Below are 6,004 nucleotides of genomic sequence, written 5' to 3'. Positions count from 1 at the left end.
GACGCGATTCCGCCGCTGCGCGTTTCGATTGCGTGCTGCCATAGCTGTTGCGATTGCTGCGGCAGCTATTAGCGAAATTAGCGAAGGTCGAGGGAGAAGCGACGACATCTCATCCGGAGGAAAAGCGGCGTAAAGGGAAGAAACAGGACGAGGGGAGGCCACGCCTTACGGAACACGCTAGGTGAGATCGCTATTAAAATATCATGATCTTAAATACTTTTCGGGACAGTAGATGCCGCGTAAAATTGATATCCATCTCCTCTTCCCTAGGGATTGAGAGCTGAGGAAAAGGGGAAGGCCACTCCGCGCGAGAAGTGCGCAGGAGCCCCGCCACGGAGTTACGGCAAGGGACCCGATGGCATGCCCGGCGCCCGGACCCGGATGCGATCCACGATCGATTGAGGACTCGCGGCGGACGACATCCGGTGTCCGAGGCGGCCGGAATCGGGCCCCCCGTAAGCTGCCGCAAGATTTTCCCGCCCGTATCCAACGGGAATGGAGGGACGAGCCCGGAAAAAGAAAAGGGCGCGGAAGTGAAGGGCCGCCGCAGCGACCGCGGGGATCCCCCGGGCCGCCTCACGGCCCTGATTACGGGAGCGCCCCGAGCGGCCTAGTTCGGCGATACGGCGCCAGCGTGTCTCCGGCGAGACTTCCGCTCGTCACTGTCGGGCGAGACTCGTGAGTGAGCAGAGGTCCTGTCGACGATAAGGAAACGCAAAACGCAACGAGATCGAAGCGAGAGTGACGTCGCAGAGGAAGCTGATGAGACGTCGTCGCCATCCCCGACCCATACAGAAGGTAGAATGTTCGAGCGAGTCGCACCGGGGAAATAGAGCCTATTCGAAGTAGTTGCCGAAATGGCGGCTGACGCCACGTCATAGATTCTCGGGATACCTTTTGTGACGGCCACCGGAGTGACGACTCGCTCGAACCCCCTTATTCCGCGAAAATCTCTCTCTTTTCGGCTAGCCCACAGTCCGAGCTCTGAGGTTGGGAAAATTTGTACGGTTCATATTGTGTATCGCGATTACATGTTTCTCGTTAGCTGTCGTGTATAATTCATAAGATCGGTGAGCTCGTAAATTCGTATTTTGCGCGGGTACTTTAGCACTTGGTTAGCGTATAATGAACGAAGGGCAGTATACGAAAAGGACCTGACCCTCCGTTCGGTTGTAATTAGCGCGAGCGAGAAGTCCCGGATTCGATACTCACACGGGTAGCAACGAATGAGCGGATCACGTGCGCGGCGCGTGTACGTTGATATCCCGGCGTGCGACCGTACGTTTTATAGTATCGAATTTCGGGCGGCGCGAGCGACTTGCGCGTATTTCTAATGCGACGATATCCGTATGTGAATATTCCGATGTGACTCGAATAATAGTACTTATGTCAAATTATATTCAACGGTCTCCTATGTCGACCGAATGTCTGTTTGTCTTTATATCATATATTGAATTTGTATTGTTCTGGTTTTTTATTAGTACTCATGTCTTTAATACGCTTTCTTATTAATTACTTTCTTTTGCTTGCGTAAATATACTCATGAAAACCCATCAAAATCGCCCCGTTATTCTCCTTCTTTCGCTGTCGTAAAGCGAACTCTTGCCGTCGGCCGAGCTGCCGCGCCCTTGATCGTCGCGATCTCTTGGCGGGTATTGGATCGAGCGTGCCGGATTCGAGACGGACGCGGCTACCGCGTCGCGGAGTTCCGGAGAGTAGCGGTACGGTTTCCCGTACCTGACGCCCATCCCGGTTAGATAGAGTTTTGATTATTAAACCCGCACGCTCGATGGCCCGAATAATCCGAGAGATCGTGTCAAAGGAATCTCCGCGAAAATAACGATAATTATAATTAAAATTTATCGGTTATAATATATATACACATATATATATTATTATTTATTTTATATATATATATATATTATTTATATATATATATATATATATATACATACACCCCGCACGCTGCTAATATCGCGGAGCAACACTAACGCCGCCTGTGTCAAACGTGAGAACTGTACAAGATTACCACTACATGCATCTATTGCATGTGTTGTATACGTGTGATTAATATAATGCGTGTAGCACGATAGATACTATTATGTATGCGTGAACGATGATGACGTGGACGTTTCTTAAACGAAATTTTTCATATTTAGACTTTGCATTATTATATTTCCGCTTACAAAGCACGTAGAGCAAAAATAAAGACTTTCATTATATAATTCGACCTCAATCTATCGATTAAACCTAGTAAAAACTCGATCGCTTCAGCCGTTATTGAGCATCCGAATCTATGACTATCTCGAACTGTCCGATTCGCGTAAAGATACACGGTGCCTTCTGAGAGTCGGCTTCGCCCTAACTAGGCGCTAGACACTACCGTGTCTCTTGATTTGCACACATTAAACTGTTAAAAATTGGAACACTTAAAGTGTGAATTCTGCAAGTGCTGTGAAGATGGTAACTCTGATTAAATATATTGCATCACTGGAAGAACTTGTGTTAAAAATTGCTGCTGCGATGGAAAAAAAACATTTTAAGGGGAGGAATGCGTCCGACTGAAAGTGATAAAGTGAGTTATCTGTTCTGGGAGTTAGATTGCGATGAATGTATCGACTTGTTAGAAGGACAATGCTCACAAGAACTATTGACATTTGTAGACCTGACAATAAACCCGAAAAACTTTTTAATTAAAAATTTGCAATCACGGACAGCTCGAATCGCGCGACTTGAAAGAAAAAGAAACTACGCAAATGTTACTTAAGTGTAGATACCAGTGTTCCTGCGCTTTCGACACATACTCCGGTGAATTCAATCGTCCAGATGATACATGGACGAGAAATAGGTTTAAGAAAACGTCATACTCTATATAATCAAATATCTCATAATTTCCTAAAATCCACATAACCCTAAGTTCCGTCCCCGCGGAACAAAAAAAAAGATATCGTCCCCGCGATACAAAAAAAAAGATATCGCAATTTCCTCGTGAGCATGGCGACTTCTTTGAGAAAGAATAAATGTAGTAAGTATCTCTTTAAATTTATAATAAATAAAAAATTGTAAAGATTATTAATATTTTTTTGTGTTATACAGGAGTCCCGCCCAGCCGTCGCCTCCGCTTGCTGCTTCAACCACCATCACCTTATCATCACCATCACCATCGCTCAACACCGCCCCACATCCCCTATTTATATTTTACATTTTATATTAATTTATATTTTATATTTTATATTTTATATTTTGTATATTTTATATTTTAAATTCACACACACACATTTTGTAAATACATACACACACACACTTATCAAATATAATTATTTAAAAAACAAAAAAAAATCTATTTGCTTTAGAATAAGATCCTTACCTCTTGTTTCCTTTAAAATTATTAAATAAATGTATTTATTTTAAAATTCCTCTCTCCCCTTCCTCATCCTAAAAATATTAATTTAAAAAATATTAAAAGAAAAAAATATTAATTAAAAAAATTCTCTCTTGCGAACGCCTCTCTCTTTGCGTTCTCCTTCGCCGCGTTACCTCTCTCGCTTCATCTTGTCGCTGCGCTATCTCTCTCGCTCGCTCGCGTCATCTTGTCGCTGCACTATATCTCTCGCGTGCGCCTCGCGACATCTCTCTCTTTCTCGCGACCGCTATCTCTCTCGCTCTTGCATATACGCCTCTCTTGCGATATCTCGCTGGCGTGCGCCTCGCGCTTTCCTTCGCGTCATCTCCTCGCTGTGCTACCTCTCCATCTCGCACTATCTCGCGACCGCTATCTCTCTCCTTCGCGTGCGTCATCTCTCTCTCGCGTTCGCCTCGCGCTCTCCTTCGCGTTCCTCTCTCCCCGCGGACCCCTCACGCATCAAGCTCCACACGGTCTTTCGCGGTTTCCCTCTCCCCGCGGACCCCTCGCGGACCCTAACCTCGCGGATGCCTCCCCCTCCCCGCGGACCCCTCGCGGACCCGGCACCAAAATCGCGGACGCTCTGCACTCCCCGCGGACCCCTCGCGGTACATCGTGGACGTTTCCCCCTCCCCGCGTGACGTCATTCCCCCGCGCCATGGATTCCCCTCGACCCTCACCCCCCCCCCCCTCATTGCCCCGTAGTTAGAATCGGCCTAGTATATCTACTCATTTATATTTTATATTCGTCATTTCTTTGTTTGCTTAATAAATATTCAGCCACTTTACATATATCATATCTTCTTTTTATTCCGATTATTTCACAGATAATGGCTGAAGCCGATAAAGATTTTGTAGTTACAAAACTCCAAGAATGGGGATTTGGAGATTTTATAGATAATTTTCATCGTAAGTGTCATAAAATATGTTTAGAGGTATCGGCATTTTGATAATTGCTAAATTTTGTTATATGCTATTGCAATAGCTTATTTAAAATATTGCCGTTATGAGAATTTTTTTATTGTAAGCATTCCTAAAGTTTGATTGATACTTCATAGGTTTAGCTGTGTTTCTAGTACAATACTATATAGATTATAATAAAGTGTTTTAGTTATGATATTTTAAGTTAATTTTTTTAACAGGGGAACAAATTGATCGAGAATCATTTAAATTATTAGATATGGATACAATAAAAGTTTTAATTCCACCAGCTGGTCCACGATTAAAGTTTGCAAAGCTATTAGCTGAATACAAGTCTTCATTGGAGGAAGTGTTATTTGAGATGACAATACCTATTTCTTCTGCTAAGAATAACAATATTGATATAACAAGAATACCTATCATATCAGAATCAAATTCATCTAGTTCATTTGCATCTGATGATTTTTTTGCTTCCTCTATACAGGCATCTTTTGATTCAGTTTACTTTGATCTGAGACAAATATTACAAAAAAAATATCCAGACATTTTATCCCTGCTAACAGAAAAGAAACAAATTGGTTGGTGTGATAAGCAACGAATTAATCGATTATTTGTTTCGACACTCACTGATAAATATGGGCGGTAAATATGCATAATAACGGACCCAGCCCCAATCACCTTGACCTTGACAACATATGTCAAGGTCAAGGTGATTGGGGCTGGGTCCGTTATTATGCATATTTACCATAAGGACCTTTTCCAAGTACAGCACGAAAGGCCAATTAGGCACAGCTAATCGTACAAGAATTTCCATCTTTGAAAGGTCACGAAGGAAAAGGCTATGTAAGAAGTTATATGAAACTTGTGATTTTCAATTTATTGTAGTTACTGAATTAATATTTAAAATATTCAAATATTCAAAATATTTAAAATATTAAAATATTTGAAACATTGAAACATTTGAAATATTAAAATATTTGAAATATTTGAAATATTAAAATATTTGAAATATTTGAAATATTGAAATATTTGAAATATTAAAATATTTGAAATATTTGAAATATTAAAATATTTGAAATATTAAAATATTTGAAATATTAAAATATTTGTAGGAACAGTGGTTCTGTGAAGGCCAAAACGGAAGTGCATCGTCTGGACTTATTGAAGCTCGAATTAGTAACTGGAGGAAACGTCTTAGTCCCGGGGATAAAGCAGCGTTTGGAATTCGCAAGAAGAAAGTAACTGGTAACGAAGAAATAACAAGAAAAAATGATATCAGCCAAGAAGTTTTACAAATGCAACAGTGGTTGAAAGAAAACTCTACGCCAAAATCTATTGTTATTGAACGTGTAACGATACCCCTGTTACCCGACCGAACACCGTGCGGAAGGCTGCGCCCGGCAAACACCGGCCGGGCGATGCAGCGGGCGCAATGCGCCATCATTTATTAAATACACACAAATCGGGCCAGTTATTCAAAATCCGTACGGCGTACCGAAAACCACGACGTCACGAAAAGACCCGAGCGCTACCGAAGACGCGCGGAAATTCCCGAACGCGAAGCCGGGACGCTTAAAAAGAGCGATTCGAGGCGAGAAAGAGCATTCCGGTCCCGATCCGCTCTCGAGCACACATCCCGAAACGATTCCAGAATAGTACTCTGCGTTGATACCACTGCTT

At 42.7% G+C, this 6,004-nt stretch overlaps 1 pseudogene; it reads left to right on the top strand.

The window, feature by feature from the left end:
- Positions 1–4,233: 4,233 nt before the first annotated feature.
- LOC145948235 (uncharacterized) lies at positions 4,234–5,673 on the top strand (annotated as a pseudogene).
- The last annotated feature ends 331 nt before the right edge of the window (positions 5,674–6,004 follow it).

The sequence above is a fragment of the Prenolepis imparis genome, unplaced genomic scaffold (assembly GCF_030444845.1).
Source record: "Prenolepis imparis isolate NDT839.2.m4 unplaced genomic scaffold, iyPreImpa1.0 SCAF_292, whole genome shotgun sequence".
Lineage (NCBI taxonomy): Eukaryota > Metazoa > Arthropoda > Insecta > Hymenoptera > Formicidae > Prenolepis > Prenolepis imparis.
Note: the sequence above shows the minus strand (reverse complement) of the source record. Positions and strands in the feature narration are given on the sequence as shown.